This window comes from Glandiceps talaboti, chromosome 13, assembly GCF_964340395.1.
Source record: "Glandiceps talaboti chromosome 13, keGlaTala1.1, whole genome shotgun sequence".
Lineage (NCBI taxonomy): Eukaryota > Metazoa > Hemichordata > Enteropneusta > Spengelidae > Glandiceps > Glandiceps talaboti.
The window spans coordinates 13,428,660-13,451,003 of NC_135561.1; the positions used below are offsets into that span (position 1 = coordinate 13,428,660).

At 33.8% G+C, this 22,344-nt stretch overlaps 2 protein-coding genes across 2 annotated transcripts in view; one reads left to right on the forward strand and one right to left on the reverse strand.

Moving 5' to 3' along the window:
- LOC144444480 (myotubularin-related protein 9-like) overlaps positions 1-22,133 on the reverse strand; it is a 37,096-nt gene extending 14,963 nt beyond the window's left edge. The window contains exon 1 of the mRNA XM_078133908.1: positions 22,020-22,133. The gene's annotated coding sequence lies outside the window, so the exon portion shown is untranslated. The remainder of the gene's footprint in view (positions 1-22,019) is intronic.
- Positions 1-22,344, forward strand: part of LOC144444481 (ras-related protein Rab-20-like) — a 298,311-nt gene that overhangs the window by 3,693 nt on the left and 272,274 nt on the right. The gene's annotated exons all lie outside the window — the stretch shown is intronic.

The window sequence follows — 22,344 nt, forward strand, 5'->3', positions numbered from 1 at the left end:
CGAAAATTGGGGATTTGCTTTCACAAACTTGTTTGATTCTGTAGAAATTTTCATCAGTAATTGTTTTCTGTGTTATTTTTCACAGTTCTCATAATAATACAATCCATAAAAAAATACTCAAATCACTATGATGTTTTAAATCAATACCTTTTAAACTAACAGTATATGGAAGGAAAAGTACATGGAGTCATATTTAACCTTCAACAGCCACTTTTACATACAGATTATCACAGCATGAATATAACTGCTATGATTATTATAATATCAATACGTTGCCTTGGCTTCCAGCAAATACAAGCATTTTGACAGCTATACAAATAACCATTGCTATGACAACAAGGAAAGACAATTATCTTCCTTTATATTCAACTCTCTGAAAATATGACACATCACAAAGACACTAAGTTTAAGATAATTAGATGTTAGTTCAGCCAAGGAAAATATTATGAGTGAGTTAAGGGGGCTTTGTCATCATAAGTCTCAAGATAAGTAGTGACACAACCCTTAGGTCGTAAGTATTTTCCAGCTGAATGAAGACAAATATTGGAGAATAACATAATTATATCAGTGCCAGTAGTATCAAAGAAAAAGCAGGGAAAGCAATGACAATTTGGAAAGTTTCGACTCATATTTTGAACACATCAGAAATAGTAACATAGATACGAGTTGTCAAGACATAGGCATGCATTGTCGTGACGTAGAAAGACCAGAGTATATATTCCGTTTTTTTTTTTTTAGCTTGGCTAATGCATGGTATAATAGCATACATATTTGAATTTGAGTGTTTTGTTATGGATGGTAAAAAATTCAATTTACTCTCAGGGTTCCCAACCAAAATTGTGTTATACTACAATTAAAGATAAAAATATGCATTTGGTTTTTACCAGACTTTTCCCCCTTTTACCAAAATTATGGTACAAGGTACAGAAATCTAAAAGTTTTACCAGAATCCCCCCTTCCCCTTGTTATTGAAATTCTGAAACTAAACACTGAACATTGGGCTGACTTAGTTGAAAGACGAGCCATTGGGTTGAAGTGAAGATCTCTTCAAACCAACAGCTAATCTCAAGAATAGGCTGAGTTAGTGAACTTTATTGCGAGTGTACCTTCAGTGGATATAGTTTAATGGTAATTTGTAAACAACAACAACAACAACAACAACAACAACAACAAATGTACTGTTAATAAACAGTCAAGAACATTAAAAAATTTGTTCAAACATTAACATTAACAAATTACAAAAAAAAAAAACTTTCGAAATCTACCTAATGTGTACTGCTCTTTCATAATCTTCATGACTAAAAAATGTTTTAGTATCTAATCATTTTTATACCATATAACTATTGTTGAGAAAGGTTAATGTAATTAATAATTATCAACATATACATATTAATATCAAAGTTATATATGGCTACTAAACTATGTATGAATACATACATGTATGTCTGATCCTGATAATCTGACACCATAAATCATAATTCTTGTTTGATCCATACACAAATTTAATATCATTATTATTAATCTTTTCATAAATCATAAATTTACAGTTTTAACATATCGGTATTAATCATTCCCAATTTACCCATTTGATATATATATATATGTAGAGCTTAAAAGTGAAAAATATATTCTTATATTTTTCTATAGCCGCTAAGCGATATCAATTTCCTAATAGCTGGACCTATGTTTGATTCACGTCAATATTTGTTTGTTTAAAAATATATCAATAATCTATTGGAAACTATTTGATTCTTGTGAGTCAACTGAACCACCTTCCTCATACCTGTGTTTGATGGTGCTGTGTATACTAGCTTGATGTCTCTACATGTATGTAAACAGGTTGTCAATAAAATGGAAAGCTTTCAGATGTCATAAAGGTTAGACGAAAAGGTTTGTCACTGTTGGCTCTCGAGTTAATTATTTGTTAAACACGAGTAAATGAGTGATTAAAATGTGTATACAGGGACAAATTTTGAGTTCTTTAATAGTCTGAGTCACTAGCCCTATTACCTGAATCGATTCAGTTAAAATTAAATCAGTTCAAAATCTGTTTCTGTACTCCCTACCAGAAAACTGAGAAATGGATTTCAATCAATTTACTTTTGATTTTGCATTGGTTTCATACGGATTAATTTGAAATTACTAATAATTCAAAACCACTTCACTGCGATGGTTTCTGGAAACAGTTCAAAAACGGTTTTAGTACATGTGGGGACACAATTCGATACCAGGACTTATAGCATATAGTGTTATCATATCACGAAGCAATTATACATGCACATGACAGCAAGTACAATAGTGAAACAAAAGTTGACAATATTTAAGTTAACATAAATGACGAAAATAGTAGCATTATAATAGTAACAACCTACTTCAGAATCTGTTCTTGAATTAGAATGTGTCCATGTGTATGTATGTGTGTGTGTCACTGTATATTCATGTGTGTGCAACGTCACTGTGTGTGTGTGTGTGTGTTTGTTTGTGCATAATATACTGATAATGTATTTGCTTGATTGTGTATACATGTATGTAATATGTGACAGTGTTTGTCACTTTGTGTATGTATGTGTGCATGCAAATGTGTGTGTATGATAATGAATGTGTATACATTGTCTGAGTGTAAATGTCCATTGTACATGTATGTCTGAGTGTGTGTCTATGTACAATGTACTCTGCTGTAACCTTGTCTAGCAGTGACAGTATATATTTATACCACACACAAGGACATACATATAGTATTTCATGTGGGATTATCAGTTTCAACAGCTGCTGGCTATCACCAAAATCCATAGCAATAGCTTCTACATGTCTGATTTATTCACAACAGTTACAGTGAGATGAGGAATCTCCCTTCAGATCTTACAAAACATTTTCATAACAAGGTTTCTTTCTCTGTATATATTCAGCTGAAAACAAAATCAAGCATCCACCCAATGATGTCACAATTTTGAATTACAATTTCAAATGGTGGTAAGACAGGAGAGTAGCTACCACTCCATCCCACCCCCGTCCCTCCCCCCCCCCCCACCATGATGTAATTACCAAGTACAAATGTAACAAAGTAGTACAGTATAATCCAGTACAATAAGTATCAAGCACAATAAGCAAAACCTTGTATGTACAATTTTTTATTATTTACCCTTGTGTAAAATTGCTGAGAAAAAAGTGAGAGATATGTTTAGCACTAGTCAGTTGCTTACATTAATAAGTACCATACATAACATGGCAGGTAGACAGTAGTCTTGGTTACCCAGACTCTCACCGCTGGGGGCTCGGCCTACGAGACCTCCCCAAGTGAGAGTCTGGGGAAACGATATTCCAACTCGCCCGGCAGGAAGTAGCTTCTAGAGCAGTGCATGCTGGGAATACTTCACATCCAACATTGCAGGCTAATTGATTTAGGTACTTTCGCGATAAGTTATCTCTTCTCAAACGAGTGATACATCTATATTATAACAAACAGGCCTCGTAAGCGGCAAACCACATTTTTTATGATTTGGAAGAAATGTACTGTGTGTTTTCTGGGGTGGGGTAGTTGAAGATCAGACTCTTGTCTGTGTGGTCTAGCAGAAGAGCCCCAAGTGGTGAGAGTCTGGGTAACAGAGACTAGGTGGACAGTGCCATTCTTGGAGGCCAGAGCATATTTTTTTCTGTTGACACAATGAAAAATAATATGGCAGTGCATTGTGGGTGGTGCTGTAAAGACACTGTGGTTTATGATAATGCCACGGATTATTTATTGGATGTATTAGCAATGGAATATGTGTATAACACCAACATACAGGGAGATGAATTGTTTTTGTACGGATTCGGAAGCCAAAGCAATTATACGATTTTGAGATTAGAAATGGATGGAGAAACCATGAAAGAGCTAGGTGTAATTCTTTAGAAGTCTTACAACTACTGTCATTATTATGTAAAGCTGGTAAACCTGTGGATGTTGTAGACCTATGGATTTTAATATGTCAAACTAGTAATAAGCATATGTCAAAAAGGTCACTGTATAGCTAAGTCATAATGTATGTCTCATGAGCAATTTCAACTGTGGCATCCTGAGTTCCAAGAATCAAAGACTGACGCACTATTGGGGTGTAGGTTATAGTATTTGGATGATAGCAGTACCTTGGTGATTTGGATATAATCAACCTGTGGTCAAGATAGTGTAAACACTAGAAAGCCCTAGTAAATGTACAACAGCAGACATCACACCATGGAAGAACAGAACCTGTTACAAACAAGGAAAGTAAACAACTGAATTGGATTAATAACACTTGGCTCAGTATGTTGGAACAGCACAGACTTGTATTACACACCATGGTATTACACCAAATTATGGCCTCTTGTGTACATGAAATGCCAGGGGGAACTGGAAATTTATGTACAGTGGCCATAAAACTGTTCTTATCAAATATTGAAATGTGGTGTAATTCTTGTCTAGAGCTGTACTTCCAACATAAATGAACTATGCCAAGTGGTATTAATGCAGTTCATTTGTTTAATATACTTTCCTGTTTGTAACAGGTTCCATTCGTACATGGTCTGATGTCTGAAATTGTAAAATGGAGGGAATACAAATAAAATATTGCATGGCTCAGCTCTTCCTCTGTAGAATGGATTATTTTACTGTCAAGCGTGATGATATTATTAACATCGAAATGGTAGCTTAATTAACGTCAACATTTCACAATTATGGTTGGAGTTTGTTTCTGTCTAAGCTTAAGGTTGTCAAAAGTGATCTAACCATATAGTGTGATAAAACATATATGAAAATTTATTACTGAAAGTTGGTGTAAACACAGGGGAGTCGGGGGGAGTCCATCCCAAATGTGTTGTTCTGTTAAAATATGACAAACTAATTTGTTTTCAAGTTTACAACAATAGCATTTATGTTGTTCTGTTTTTTTACAAACACATCTGTTGTTCTCTTTAGACAAACACACAACAAAGTAAATTACATCTATTATATTCCACTATAGAATATTTTTGTTGTCTTTTCAAAATTGAAAATCAATGCATAATATTCACGTTCCATGATGTGGAAAGGTTTTGTTTCACTTTAAGTACAGGGTGTACAAATAAACATTTGATAAATACAAAATGTGCATGTCTAGCAGTTGAGAAATGAAAGGAGAATTAGTCAAAGTAACTATACTGAGATTTATAACACAACTTAAAAGTTGCTCTGGCTGCAACTGGAGCATTTTTGGAAACTGGTTGGTTAGATATTATTATTAATAACTTACTTTTAATGTTGTACACTTAATTAGTATTGAATCACCTGTGGGTTAACAATATTGCATAGCTGTATGCCTGTAATTGCATAGCTACTGTATATGCCTGTAATTGCTTAGCTGTAATTGCATAGCTGTATGCCTGTAAATGCATAGCTGTATGCCTGTAACTGCATAGCTGTAATTGCATAGCTGTATGCCTGTAATTGCTTAGCTGTATGCCTGTAATTGCATAGCTGTAATTGCATAGCTGTATGCCTGTAATTGCATAGCTGTATGCCTGTAATTGCATAGCTGTAATTGCATAGCTGTATGCCTGTAATTGCATAGCTGTAATTGCATAGCTGTATGCCTGTAATTGCATAGCTGTAATTGCATAGCTGTATGCCTGTAATTGCATAGCTGTATGCCTGTAATTGCATAGCTGTATGCCTGTAATTGCATAGCTGTATGCCTGTAATTGCATAGCTGTAATTGCATAGCTGTATGCCTGTAATTGCATAGCTGTAATTGCATAGCTGCATGCCTGTAATTGCATAGCTGTAATTGCATAGCTGTATGCCTGTAATTGCATAGCTGTATGCCTGTAATTGCATAGCTGTATGCCTGTAATTGTACAATAAATCTTATCAAATTGATTTTTGGGTGTGTATCCTAAAATCAGTGGCCCAAAGCAATCACGATTTCAACCTATATTACTGTATATTAGTTATGGATAAAATCAACCTATAATTTAAGATGTACATGTACAGTTTCCATAAATGGGTATTTTAACAATTTTCAGTGAATACATTGCTGGTTGTCTGATTGAAAAAAAATAAATAATACTCCTGTTACAACTAGCTAGTATGGTACAGTAAATGAGGCACACAAAAACTACTCAGTGCTATCCCTGGTATCGAATCTCCAGAGCTCTCTTTACTTCTTCAGGGAAGACAAGGCATCCAGACTACACAATAACCAACATTTTAAAAGTAGAATTATGCCACACAGTAAGTGGGTGGTACAAGCTAGAATCACTTTACATTCTACAATATAGATCCAGTGACAATTCTGACAAGCCTAATGTATTGACACAATCCACAGGTCAAAGGTCAAAAGTACAAAATGTCTGTTAAGCTAAACCACATTACCTTATTGAATTAGCTAATGTGTTTAGGTAATCAATACAAAATTGAAAGCAGTCTGTTATCATCTCAGTCCATATATTTCACTTAGACTAAATGTACCGGTATGGTATTATAACAAAATATAAAGCCACTGACACACCACTTAAATTATTAATAATATCAGAGTAGTGCCATTGACAATAATATTGATATGATCTTCACAAATTATTATCATAATTTTCATTTCTATGGTCAAATAATCACTATTTTTCTATGAGAAAATCATTTTTACAGCCAAATGAAAATGTATTTGATTACATTTTAGCATGCAAATGTTTATATATGGACATCAAGCCAACTGTTTACATATGGACATCAAGCCAACTGTTTACATATGGAAATCAAGCCAACTGTTTACATATGGACATCAAGCCAACTGTTTACATATGGACATCAAGCCAACTGTTTACATATGGACATCAAGCCAACTGTTTACATATGGACATCAAGCCAACTGTTTACATATGGACATCAAGCCAAGTGTTTACATATGGACAACATGCCAGCTGATATGCACATTGCTGACCCTTTGCCCAGCATGGGGTTTAGTCAAACTGAAAGTAAAATGTTCAACTTTGACTATACTTGACTGGAGATGAGCATATACATAGTACCGGTAATCATAACTAGTATCGTATAGGAACTAGACTACACTATGAGACACCCAAAATAATAGTATGTGATAAAATATAATGTGAAGAACAGGTGATAACACATCCATTCCAATACAAATATGTGTGAAGTACATGTGATAACACATCCATTCCAATACAAATGTGTGTGAAGGACATGTGATAACACATCCATTCCTGATGTGTGAAGGACATGTGATAACACATCCATTCCTGATGTGTGAAGGCATGTGATAACACATCCATTCCTGATGTGTGAAGGCATGTGATAACACATCCATTCCTGATGTGTGAAGGACATGTGATAACACACCCATTCCAGTACAAATATGTGTGAAGGACATGTGATAACACATCCATTCCTGATGTGTGAAGGCATGTGATAACACATCCATTCCTGATGTGTGAAGGACATGTGATAACACACCCATTCCAATACAAATATGTGTGAAGGACATGTGATAACACATCCATTCCTGATATGTGAAGGACATGTGATAACACATCCATTCCTGATGTGTGAAGGACATGTGATAACACATCCATTCCTGATGTGTGAAGGACATGTGATAACACACCCATTCCAATACAAATATGTGTGAAGGACATGTGATAACACATCCATTCCTGATATGTGAAGGACATGTGATAACACATCCATTCCTGATGTGTGAAGGACATGTGATAACACATCCATTCCTGATGTGTGAAGGACATGTGATAACACTTCCATTCCTGATGTGTGAAGGACATGTGATAACACATCCATTCCTTATACAAATATGTGTGAAGGACATGTGATAACACATCCATTCCTGATGTGTGAAGAACATGTGATAACACATCCATTCCTGGTGTGTGAAGGACATGTGATAACACTTCCATTCCTGATGTGTGAAGGACATGTGATAACACATCCATTCCTGATGTGTGAAGGACATGTGATAACACTTCCATTCCTGATGTGTGAAGGACATGTGATAACACATCCATTCCTGATGTGTGAAGGACATGTGATAACACATCCATTCCTTATACAAATATGTGTGAAGGACATGTGATAACACTTCCATTCTGATACAAATATATCTACCTTTTAAACTAAACACAGACTACAACACCATAGGCCATCAATATCAAGGACAATACTGAAAGGAAATGAATCACACAGGCTGTAAATAGGAATTACTCTAAAGGAGATACAATTATCATAAATCACATGTCAGGTATATATTGAATGTGTTTTCTGACCTGAATGCTTCACAGTTTTTTTACTTATATTTATATGTATTAATTCATTACTCTGATTAAGTTTACAAGGATGATCAAAATGAATGACTTGTACAAATATTGAAATTTAGTTTATAAAGATGCTCAAAATACAAAGCCTGTCACACCCCCCCCCTTCCTCAAAAGTGATACCCTTGCAAAACAAACTGAAAAACATCAAAAATTGGATAAGTTTCTAAGTTAAAAAAAAAATCAAAATAAAACATCAAGAAATTGTATGATTGTTTGAAGTTTATAACTGAAATTCTAAAAGGTGAAATAAAACAATGTGAAATTGATCAAAACTGAAATGTTTCTAAGATCTAAATATTGAAATAAAATACAAAATAGGTAAAAACTGGGTCTGTCTCCTAAGACCTTAAAAAAAGTGAATAAGAAAAAACTGAAATAGATTGAAACTTAGGCATGTTTCTAAGATCTTCAAGTAAAACACATAACACATCAAGACAATCTGATGGGATTATTTCAATGTTTACCTTGACTGAATCTCATCTGTCAAAGTCAAAGTAAAGACATTAAAATGATAGATAAGTTACACAATGGATTTAGGACACTGATATTACTGAGGTCTGTAAACTACTCTTCTCTACTCTATAAACCATTATCATCTATCCAAACTTGATGGACACTGCTACTGACTTATCAGTGATCAGTAAGAAAATACTGTAGGGCTGTTTGATACAGGAAAATATGGGGTATGATAATGGTACTTTGTGATTTTAGATTGTTTGGCAGTGATGTTCATCAATTGATCAACAAGAAATACAGACACAGGCATCACATGATAGATTATCGGTGTATCTGGGGTACCGAGTTTAAAGGTTACATTAAAAGAGTATCAAATATTGTGACATATGTTAGTAACTTCAAGATGTTGGTACTGTTGAGGTCGTTGAGATGTGCAAACTATTCTTCTAAGTTCTATTCTATCACCCACTGGTAAATGTAAGTGCTGTCATTTTATGATGACATGTACTTGGAACACTGTTTCCTGTTATTTTGATCACAGGAAGCCACCCATCTAACTTACATCCTGAGATAGTAACCCACATCAATGTCAGTGCGAAGTGATGATGACATATTGTACAGGTTTTCAAAGTTGTTTTTCAGCTAAATACTCAAGGATGGTTATAATAAAAAGAAAATGGACCAGGTGTTATCAGGTATTTACAATTATTCAAAAAATATCATTACCAGTGTTTGCACATTTCATCATTTGTGTATACCTACATGTACATGTACAAACACTGATGACAATAAGGGAAAGGGAGGGGTCAGAGAAGAGAACACAATTTTGTGTTTACCTAGTATTAGTAATTATATTATCTATTTCCCATGATGCATTGCCCCAGTATGCATCACACCTTTTCTAAGCCATGGCCATAGTCACCGATTTTCATATACGTCACATAATGTAGAATTGGAGAAAATGATTTATCTGGGTTCCAAATGTATATTAAAGAAATGTACCCATTAAAAGATAAAACCAGCCTTGCCTTTTGTTCCTTTGTAATAACACACCAGATATCGAATGTCAATATTTTTGTTAACCTTTTAGATACAACTTTTACATGGAAGTATCATTACAAAGATCCTAAGGGGGTATGAGGAAGCCATCCACCTACTTACATCCTGAGATTAGAGTAACTCAAAGTTCCTAACTCACGATGCAGAAACAGATTATAAAGACATAACATATGTTACATGTATTGATATCAATTTGAAATATGTTTATATGAAATTAGATTTTTTTTCCCTTCAAATTCTAGAATCTAGGAGATTCCTGTAGTACCTGTACTATTTTTTAGCAAACAATGTTTAGTTAAAAGTTGCACTAGCTACATGTACAACTGGCATGTTTTTAAAAAAAAAATAACTTGCTCATAATATCATACACTGTGAACAGTATTACATTTTACAATTACATATTGGTAAATACTAGTATATATTTGTAGTTGTATACACAATAAATCAAATCAAATTGATTTTTGGGTCCACACCCTAAAATCAGCGCCCTCAACAGTGATCATGATTTCAACCTGTTTCTGTACTGCTTATGGAAAATAAGGATAACTGGTTAGCACACACAATATCTAATAATTGGTATTTTAACAATTTTCAGTGAATATATTATGGATGTTTTGATCCAGAAATCATTCTCTAGCTACAACTCGTACAGTTTGAACATACATGGATATGGTACATTCAAAACTGAGCTTTCCCTCAAGATTTAATTTAAACTTGCCACTACACTACCTGCAGATACAAAAACATGTACATGTAATATTGACCACTAATAGATATAAATCATAATGTCTTTTTATAAATAGTTGACCAATTTTTAGTGGATATATCTTCGGTTAAACTTTTGCATTTTGTATGCAGAAAAAATAACTTTTGCGCTGAAAAACATACAACTACAATACGAGTATTGCATATTGTATGAACAGTTTCCTTTTACACCCAACACCCTAATAGGTTTCACATTACAGATCATTTTATTATGTCTACAAAGGTGTCTTCTATTTTACATTTTGCACATAAAAACACAGACAACAACCATTATAAATATACAAGTCATGTACTGGTGTACAACTGTATTCCTGATAATATGCTTTATAAATAAAGTGTACATTTTATACGCATCTATTTTGGTTTCCAATTCATCATGTACTCAGAGAGAAGACATTACTTTGATACCAGCAAGATGTATGCTATGACAACCATACTGGAGCCATATTTGTGTTATAATAGAACTGGCCTTCAAAAATCCATACCTCATTTTATTGTTACAGTATTTCATTATACATTTTACTAAAAACATGGCGACAGAAATACTACATTATGCACATTAACACATGGCTTGAAATTACATTTAGCAGTAGTCAAGAGAACTTATCGGTACATTATAACATGTAGACCACTAATTGTCGACACTACCAAATTTATAAAATCTACAGTATAATCTGCAAAATGGATAGAAATCATTAGAAAATTGTATCAAAAACAATTCACTTGGCTAAATTAGCAGTAGTCTAGGACACATAGACTAAACATAGTACAGTACCAAATTAGCAGTAGTCTAGGACACATACTATTGACTACTAAACGTTGTATGCAGACTACCAAATTAGCAGTAGTCCAAAGACACATACACATGTAAACTACTAAACTGCGCATCTAGACTACCAAATTAGCAGTAGTCCATGGCACATAGACTACTATACGTTGCATCTAAACTACCAAATTAGCAGTAGTCTAGGGTACATAAACCACTACACAAATGTATGTAGACTACCAAATTAGCAGTAGTCCAGGGTACATAGACCACTAAACATTGTATGCAGACTACCAAATTAGCAGTAGTCCAGGGTACATAGACCACTCAACATTGCATGTAGACTACCAAATTAGCAGTAGTTCAGGGTATATAGACCACTAAACAAATGTACATGTATGTAGACTACCAAATTAGCAGTAGTCCAGGACACATACATGTATGATATATTACTATAAACATACAAAATGTAGTATCCAGACTTCCCATACATGTATTTGCAGTATTCTAGGGCAATTGGCTACTACTACTACTACTACTACTACTACTACTACTACTACTAGTAGTAGTAGTAGTAGTAGTAGTAAACATTTTATCAAGACTACACCAGACACATTCATTTCACCAGGACATGCTCCTTAGACTTAGAGTTGTAAACAATTTGAAATCATAAGCACATATGTGAGATTTCCATTTTATCAAGACTAAGACTAAGACAATTATGTGGATGCCCACAAATTACAAGAAAGCATGATACCCTTGTTACCCCAAGTTCATCCAGAACATTATAATTTACAAATGTATCTACATGTACATGTAACAGGTATAGCAGAGACTATATAGACACAATTTCAGTTATAGGAACAAACACTGAACACTCTACTCTGGGCACTATGGCATAGAAGGATTCTGTAGAACCATTGATCATAGCTGATACAGACTTGGATGCAGACTCTGCATACTGTCACTCCAGGCACTATGGGACAGGTGGATTTTCTACCAGATCCGATGGCTACATTGTGTATATTATTGGCCATCTGCTGTGATATCTGTACTAAATATTTAAGACACTTTGAATGACCTTTTTATCTCTCTCTCTCTGTTCCTTATTTTACATTATATCTGTCTCCTCACTAGGAAATTATACAAATCAAACGTTAGAAGAAGTTAAACCTACACAAATTAAATAATGCATCCTGGGTTTTTAAAAAAATTTTCTTGTTATTTTTTACATAGAAATATCAACTGTTATTTTCATGAATTTTCACTACTTTTACTAGGTCAATCATATATAAGTTACATAGAAAAACAGAACCCTTTCTAAGCTAATATAAAAATTACAATTCAGTATTATTTTTCAAAAGGCACAAGTAGTATATTACTAAGTTAGGTAAAATCTACATGTCTTTCTAGACATTTTACCAAATATCTTCACTAAAGGTAAAGTACAACGTGTTGTAATCAATTACAAGCTTTACTACCCCCACCCACCCCATCCCCCCCGGTTACCAAGGCTACCACATCATGGCAAAAACACTGCAACTAATACGTAATAACTGTTACAATGGAAATTCATTTTTATTATTATCCGGTTTCCTTTTAAAATAAATAAGGTGTCTGTAAAGGATAATATGCTGAACACATATGTGAAGAACACAATGCTTAAAAGTCTTTCTGTGGACCAAAAAACAACACAATCCCTGAAAAACTCAAATAATTATTCACACCGTGGTATTCAAATAGGTGTGACATAGACACAGAGTATCTGTTAATGTTAAAGTTATAAACAAATGGATTTCAATTTAATTTCCGTAAAACTATATCAAATTTGTCTACGCTGACCTTTGTAGAATTAATAATTATTCTACACAAAACTCACGGATTCTCGGTACCTGCAATATAATAGCTTTTTACTTTATGAAAGAGGATCAAAATAGAACAAGAAGGTCGACTTATTATTTTCATGTGAACCCTATATAGTAATGTATGTGAAGTGCATGGAAGATATGGTGTCAACCAAGAAATCGAATATTCGTTAATTTATGACGTGCCTAGGCAGTAATGTTCCATTTCTGGTACCGAGAATTGTGAAAATATATTTTATCATGGTATTTGTGTTTGTTGATAATTTACATGTAGTTGGAACAAGCAACAATCTGTTGAATGCACACACAGAATCATCAGGCTTCATCTAAATCTATACACTGACTGTTAGTATTACTTTATGTTTGGAATGAAACAAAAGGCCTTGTGGCCCAATGCCACTGTACAAGTACACAATGTATTACTACTAACTACAAAACACTCTTAACAATCAAAGCCCTGGCAGTGTTTCACAATATATAAAAAAAATGTACTTTATAAATCATCACAGGTGCAATGATCCCCATTACCTAATACCTGTCCTATTAAAAACATCAAGAACCTGAAAGACACTTTTAAAAAGTGTACGTGGCTAGTGTTTGCACAGACATTAATACATAATACTGTTCTCAATAAAGACATTGCTAGTGAGTAGATGGCAGAGACACCTTGCTAGTGAGCAGAGACAGTAGAATCTGATCAAACTGAATATTTGCCATTCATTATGATCTGACTAACTCAGGTAGATTTACCTACATGTACTTGATACACTCCCACTGTAGATTCGTATGGTGTGACAGTTTTAAAGACTTACTTTTAGTATACCCTTCCTCCATTGTTTACAACGTGGACATACAACTACGTTGTGGCACTTCATACTAAGAACAAAATCCCCATGTCTTCCTTCCGTCCTTCCTGTACACGTAGCCGTACTAAATACTGCTAATTTACCAATATTATTAACAAGCATATGCTGTACCAACAAATACATTCAGCTGATCTAATTGCTTCTTATGACATTTTCACCTTTATGAAGTAGACTGTTCCATTTAAGTGCTATAGGGGAGGGGGGCACATAATACTATATTCATGTTTATCAACATGGTTATACCACTTCTAAACAGGGGTTACAGCATCGCACAGTTGTGTGATTTTTTTTCAAAATGTACAAATTGTTACAATCAAGTAAGTCAATGATACGAAGGTTACAAGTAACTCTGAAATCCAATTTAAGGTTGTTTTTTTTACATATTATTAAAACATCTCTTTGTATACTTTCAATCATGTATTAAATTATGAATGGGAGTATTTGCTGTCACATGTTGTAAAATCGTTGTGACCACTGAATGAACCCTCCCACAGTATATCATTGACTGTGGTATAGTACAGTATTCAATAATTTTACATTATGTAAAATCTATTATTTATACAAATATATACTTTTTTTTGCTATTATTCATGTCAATCCGGATAATAAGATTATTAATAATCCAAATAATAATTAATTAATAATAATCGATGACATTTCATATTATAAATAATATATCATTTTATATGATATTAGATTTGAGAGACTCCATAACTCCCCATCTACATATCTTATGATTGAATCAATGATGGTCTGTAAACACCACGGCAAAAGCTAGGTAGACATTTTGGAAACCTGTTGAGTTATATTTTGTTGAGATCATCCAGTGTGTCATTTTGTATTTTTATTCATTCAATATTTATTTCTCTGGTAATTGAGTCTTTGGTTTTCTAAGACAGACAGACACAAACCAAAATTTATTTTCGCAACATCATGATACAACTGTGATAAGCTATTGAATCTCAGTCAGGAGTTCAAGTTCTATGAACTTGCAGTGCTGTTTTGGGACTTCCAATATTTATACTATCTTGATCACAGGTTAGCAGAGGAAATGATATCACTTACTTGTGTAATAATATACTACATTGAAGAACAATAGATTATTTTAGTTTGCACCTATCTTAGAAAATGGAAGGCTGGATTACATGTACCAGAGTCAGTATTTGAGCTTTGAATGGTAATACATGTGCATATTTTTTTAAAAGCAGAAGCTTAAAATGGGTCATGTGATATATCTGAAATATCAATTCTGTGCAATCTGTTTAGAATTTTAAGTAAAGTAGAACATGATAAATTATTAACTACATGTACAGGTACAAGTGTACATGTATAGTCACATATTTCTGTTCATGTCTTGCAAACCATGGCTGTCACTGAGGATCACATTACAAATAATGTATTACTATCATTCTGTGGGTACTTTCACTGTCTGTAGCTCTTGAAACAGAGTGGCACAGATACAGGAAATTCTGACGACATTTACAAGTTCCATTTTAAGTTGTAACTTAGCCATTTTATAAAATCACCCATAATGGGTTTATCACACATTCATTATTGAAGAATAATATTGAAATTCATACATCATATGGCTGGCAAGACATATTCTGGATGCTAATGTGTTATTGACTCATATCTAAAGAGAGATCTGAGATTCGATGAAGAAAATCTTGAGGTTTGACTAGTTTTTCCTGTTGCTGTCTATGAAGGCTTGTGCCAACTGGACCATGCTGGAGCACTGCAGGCAAATGAACAGTTGACAAAACTGGTTGATCAGTCTTTCTTAGCAAGAAAGTTACTTGTAACTAATATAAATAATCGAAGTTTCTCCAGGAGTACTTTGAATGTAATGTGTAATAATATTCCTAATGTAGAACCCAAGCTTCAATCATCTGTGATGGAGATAGAGACATTTCTGTTGAGTAGTAATAGTATACACAATGTACATGTACACATGATATACATCTCAAAATGTGCAGGTGCATAGATCTACATTTAGTAAGTTATACCAGTATGCATGTGCAATTGTCAAAACCTATCGTACACATACACATACACATACACATACATACACATACACATACACACACATACACACACATACACATACACATGCACACACATACACATACACATACACACACACATACACACACATACACATACACATACACATACACATACACACACATACACATACACATACACACACACACACACACACACACACACACACAGAGAGACACACATACACACACACATACATACACATGTATACATGATGTGTTAGCACTGGGTTTCAAAAACCATTAGCCACCGTGGCTAAAAGAGAGCTATTTTCATTAGCCACAGACAAAAATCACGTACAATGTTACACTGTCACAGTATCTAATTTGAGAAAATAAGGAATTTGCTGGAAATATGAAAGATGAAAAACCAAGATGATCGCACAATCAATGCATCAAATCACACATGAATCAATATTAGAAAGTAGACTCACAAATCATTTTGTCAAGATATTTTCAGTGGGTAGTAAATAATGAATGACTGAAGTGTGCTTGTAATCCCTGTCAATATGCTGACAGCTGGTAAGGTATTATGAATCAATGAATGAATGTACAAAAAACCTTTAGCTGTTTGTTAATTACATGTGGAAATTTGTGAAATAGGACGTTAAATTAAATGTAAATATAATTTACACTCAATTTATTGTTTGCAAACATGTATGAATTAATGTTCATTTTTTTAAGGTGAACTGAATGTGTGTCTTTTTGAATGATGATATTGACACATGAATTTCACTAGCCTAGAGTCCAGTCATGTGGGGTTTGTTCTTCTTATTCCCCTACAATACCTGGTATTTTGCGAGTGACCATTAAAAGTAATGGACCTACTAGCTGTAATAATAGCTTTGTTTTTATTTACAATACTTTTTTCATCTTTTTTTTTTATATTTTATTTTGTGTGACGCAACATTTTTTGTCTTACTTTTGATTTCTTACGGGGTTTGCAAAGAAAAACAAAGTTACATGCACATGTAGAATGCATCTAAGTGGGTTTGGACGTCACTGCAGGATATCGCCAGTTAGGTTTGAATATGGTCATTACAACAAAAGGCCAGGCGTTGTAATGGAATAGCGAGAGCAAAAACACCACAGTTATAGTCCACTTCAAAGGGAACAAGGCTAACATAAAGAGTAAGTTACAAATAATTTTTGTAAATGACAAATGATTGACAGTCAAAAGATAAAGAAAAATTAAAATAAATGTCAACATTTGATACTAAATATGATTTTTTCTTCATGTGACATACATGTTTCATTTTAATTTAACACAATTATTAGTTCCCTGATTTTTGACGAATTTTTTTTTAACCCACTAACATTTTAAACTAACTTGTGTAACTATTTCCGGCCCACTCATAACTACATGTACTTCACGACAGTGTAACACCTTGTACAGTGTGCGTCATAGACATACGTATGAAGAACAGATTTAGACATAATCAATAATAGCTTGTTTCCATGGCAACTGTCATTGTTACACAGCACTGATGATGATAGTTATACAGCAATTTTAACTTAACCCAACATACTTATGTATATAAAATAAAGGGCATTCCTAAATTTAGACTGATGAAACCCAAAACAGCATGGTTACTACAATTACAGAAATGAGCTTTGTCTCGATTATCCATTCTACATCCATCCATTTACACATAGCAACTTCACAGCAATATGCACATAAAGTTTATTTAAAGATTCACTACCTGTAACTGGAATATGATTTTTTTCAATCCGACAACCAATTGTAACAATATAGACACTGTGTCAATGAAAATTATCAATAATTAGACATTGTACAAGTCAATTAAAGGTCTATGTATCATGTATATCTATAAGTTAATATACATGTGTAGTATAGCAATAAGTTGCAATTGTGATTCACTGGTGTTGATCTTGTTGTTACGTCTTTTATACCTGAAAAATGTCCATGGGGGTTATCAACCAACCAGAATATGAGATTTGATACAAGAAATATATCATGAAATGTCAAATTTAAATTCTTATATATACCATACCACAATTTTAAATTAGAGCACAGTCTTGATTTATAATCAAGTACATGTAGCTTCACTGACTGACTTAAAATCAAACACATCAATCAAATAATTATTCAATAAATTGACCCACACACAGAAGTTGTCAATGGTTGTTTCAAATCTACATGTACATGTACACTACCCTGCAAATTACTTACTATGATACTAGTATGATATTACATGTAGTATTTTAGGACAGGTCAAATGTTTGCATAATAGTAATGTCACTAATTTCATGAAAAAAAACTCAGGTGTTATCAGAACGTTTATTACTTAATGTTTTGTTTATGCATAAATTATTAAATACTGAAAAAAAGAATGGCTACCAAATCTTCCCTGTTGACTACCAGTTTTAAAAAGAGGTAGTCTAAGTGACTACCAACTAAAACAGTTAATTTCGAGCCTTGGCAAGGTATAGGGCGCCCTCACACATCAGTTAACCCCTTTAACTAGTGAGGGCGGAGTGACATTTTGTATATTGCAGTCTACACATATACCACCTGTTGATCATGGGATTCATTTTCAGATAAATTTGAAAATGCGCTTAAGGTAGTAAGAAGTATTGTCACTTGGTTGGGAAGTTATGGTTCAATTCAAGATAACTACAGTCAGTATTCATGTACTATGAAATTCTTGATGTGTAGAATTTGATTGACATAGTGATGGGGGTAAATGTAAACAAAAGTAAACATCACTAAAACTGAAGAGGGGGCTAAAATATTATGCTACCATATAGAACTTCATGAGTACATGTATTATGACATTGTTTTAACCATATTCTGCTGAGTTTAAACCCTATTCTGCTGTACAATTTATTATATTGGGACATGTATGATAAAATGGCACTATTAAACAAAAGTAATATTCATATGGACTAAAGAGGGGGCTATTCAGATTCAACTGGAAAAATAAGGCATGTACCATTTGATCTTCTAACAGTTTATAATCAGAATAATTGACACATGTACAGTGTGTCGTCTAAGTCAATTTGACATGCCACTGATGCACAAATTTCTAGTGACACTCCACAATTTGGTGTTCCCCTAGCATTTACTATGTGGTGACTCACAAGAAATGCCAGTTTCTATCATAGTGACCCACAACAACACTATTTGGTTATCATTAGAGGGCACACTGCACATGTAGAGATTAGATAAAATACATTTATAAAATAGATTATACCATGTACAAGCAAAGATATTGTCTTTGAACAGAAAATACAGAAACATCAATGGTAGCAGTGTAATCTGTAGCAAAACAGCTACGCAAACCAAGTTAATACTTCAATGAAATATTTTCTACTTTCTGTTTGTGTAAAAAGCAAACATTATAAAGTCAGCTTGCGCCAAACGAACTCAAATTACAACAATATGAATTTATTTCAGTCCGTCACAGTTACTATTTGGTATTCTTGCCACAATATACTAATACCTTATGCAGGGGTGAACAAATCCCCTGGTCCTGGGTCCGGGACTAATGATTTTTTTGGGCGGACCACACAAATTTTACCTTGTCTAGTCCGATGGACCAGGACCTTACTGTTAATAACTATGTTAAAAAGTCGTCCGAATATACAGATTCATAGGTAAGATTTAATGTTTCACATTAGTGGGACCTTGGAAGTTGGACCACTAATTCTTTCAGCAGGACCACTGGATTTTTTAAGGCACTGGTCCAGGGACCACCAGTTCACAAAATGATTTGTTCACCCCTGCCTTACTGATGTCACTGGGATGAGTCACTGTAATGTTATTAAAGTTGAATCAGAGAACTAGAAGAAGTTTTTTGACCCTAATTATCATGAAGACATTTTTTGATAAATTTAAATATATATATAAAATAATACCAAGCAAGATACTGAGGAGGAGTCAGTGTTTCACACTGTTGTGATCATCAGATGACTAAGGTATGTATACTTCTACCAAAGTTCTTACTTGATACTGTGTTATTTATACCACTCTACATGTATTGAGCCATGTTTATTCCAGCAGAGATATTTTACCAATATGGACGGATATATATATATATATATATATATATATATATATATATATATATATATATATATATATATATATATATATATATATATATATATATATATATATATATATATATATATATATATATATATATATATATATATATATATATATATATATATATATATATATATATATATAATCAAAGTAGGTTGGTTGGAACTTGAGGTGCTTGGTTGTAACTCCGAGTTTCACGCTCTATGCGTTCATCAGACAACTGTCAGCTACTCGTTGTGTTACTGTATTTATATGTGTAAGGTGTGAAAGAATTTATTGGCAGTTAATTGTGTATTGTTTCTATGCATACAAGGGGTCCTCAGATTTGTCAGGTGATGTTGCTTTTGAAGTTCACTATGTAGAGCTTGTTTTCGTGTCGGCACTTTGAGATGAGTTCAGATTTTTTGTTGAGAAGTGTTTGTTTGTCGGCGTTGAGGATGCAGAGTTTTTCAGTTAGGCAGAGGTCGCATCATTTGGTTTCGTTACTGTATGGGCGTGCTCTCTGTGATATAGACCAGTCTACTTTGAACGTTTTTTTATTTCTTTTCAGCTGCCAGATGTATTTCGAAAGTTCAGTGCTGTTTGCGTATTTTTCGTGTCTGAAGGTTAGGTTGTGGTTATTGTATCTTTGTTTGAAGGCATGTTCAGTCAGGCCGATGTACAGTTTGGGGGGTTGGTTGCATTCCTCTCTTTTTACTTCTGCGTTGTAGATTATACTGGTGGTCAGGCAGCTTTCCTGTAGGGGGCATGTACTTTTATTTCGGCAGTTACAGGATTTCTCTTTGGTCGTTGTGTTGTTGTTCGCGATTTTGTTGTTATTGATACTATTTACTATATATATATATATATATATATATACATGTATATTTTATATACACACACATACCGTATTATATTATATTGTATTGTATTGTATTGTATTGTATTATATATACATACATTTTGTAATATGTCTTTTTGATTAACATTAATTACTTGGCAATAACCAACTACATGTACCTGCCCACAACCATAAACACACCAATACATGAAACATATATATTTGTGTTCACTGAAACCACAGTTTGACAGCACATGTGAGAATGGAGGTGGGGGATAATTGAATACTAGATCACAACTACATATGCACAGTGTGTTCTCCCATAAAAAGGTGTACAGGTATTTGCACTCCAATAAGGCACTTTTTTTCACACACAAACATCCCTAAACATAGTTTTAATATTTTGAAAATTCCCCTACTCATGGGATTGTGATATTTGCGATAACAACGTCTTCGTGACTTGTGTTAGGTAAGTTACCATCACAACATCACAATAAAGGTAATCGGCAGGATAATTGTGACTGGAAATATTAAATGATGGGTCTGTTTTGGGATTGAACATGAGGTGGTTTCTTAAAAATGGGTCGCACACCCAACAGAAAATTTGCGGAATACCCCCCCCCCCCCCCCCCCCCCCCATGTACGTCCCAAGTTTGATTGTCAACATTGGGGATATATGAAATAATTATTTTAATATCATACCTGTCATTAAGTGACACGTTTTGTCTCCTCGCGGTTTAACAACATAGCGTCTAGATTCTTGTTGAATATTCGACAAAACTAGTACTCTGTGAGGTTTTAATCAATTATTTTGCAAATCAATTCACTTAAAATATTAAATGAATATTATTGAGGAAACGCCGACACCCCTCCGCACATTCAGTGTCCCACAATAGGAAACACGCTCCCAATTTTCAATGATATTTATAAATAATTTGAACAGGTCTTACCTTAAACTTCACACGCGTTAAAACAGTCGTAAAATTCCAGAGAAGAAATTACTTCGGAAGGCTCGAGATAGAAAGCTAGGCACGGAATCAATGACGACAGCTGGCGGCCATTTTCGATGAAGTCTCGCATTATCCCGTCTGGCACACTTAATTGACTGGCAGCCTTTTTCGAATAGCAAATATTGCTATCGATATAATATGATCAGATGTGGCTTTTTGCTATGATTCAAAGTGATGTAAGCGATGTTTTACGTGGTTTTATTGCATTTTGAAGTCATAACTACAATTTAATTAAAAGTAGGGCGCCCTCCATAAGATCTCGTTT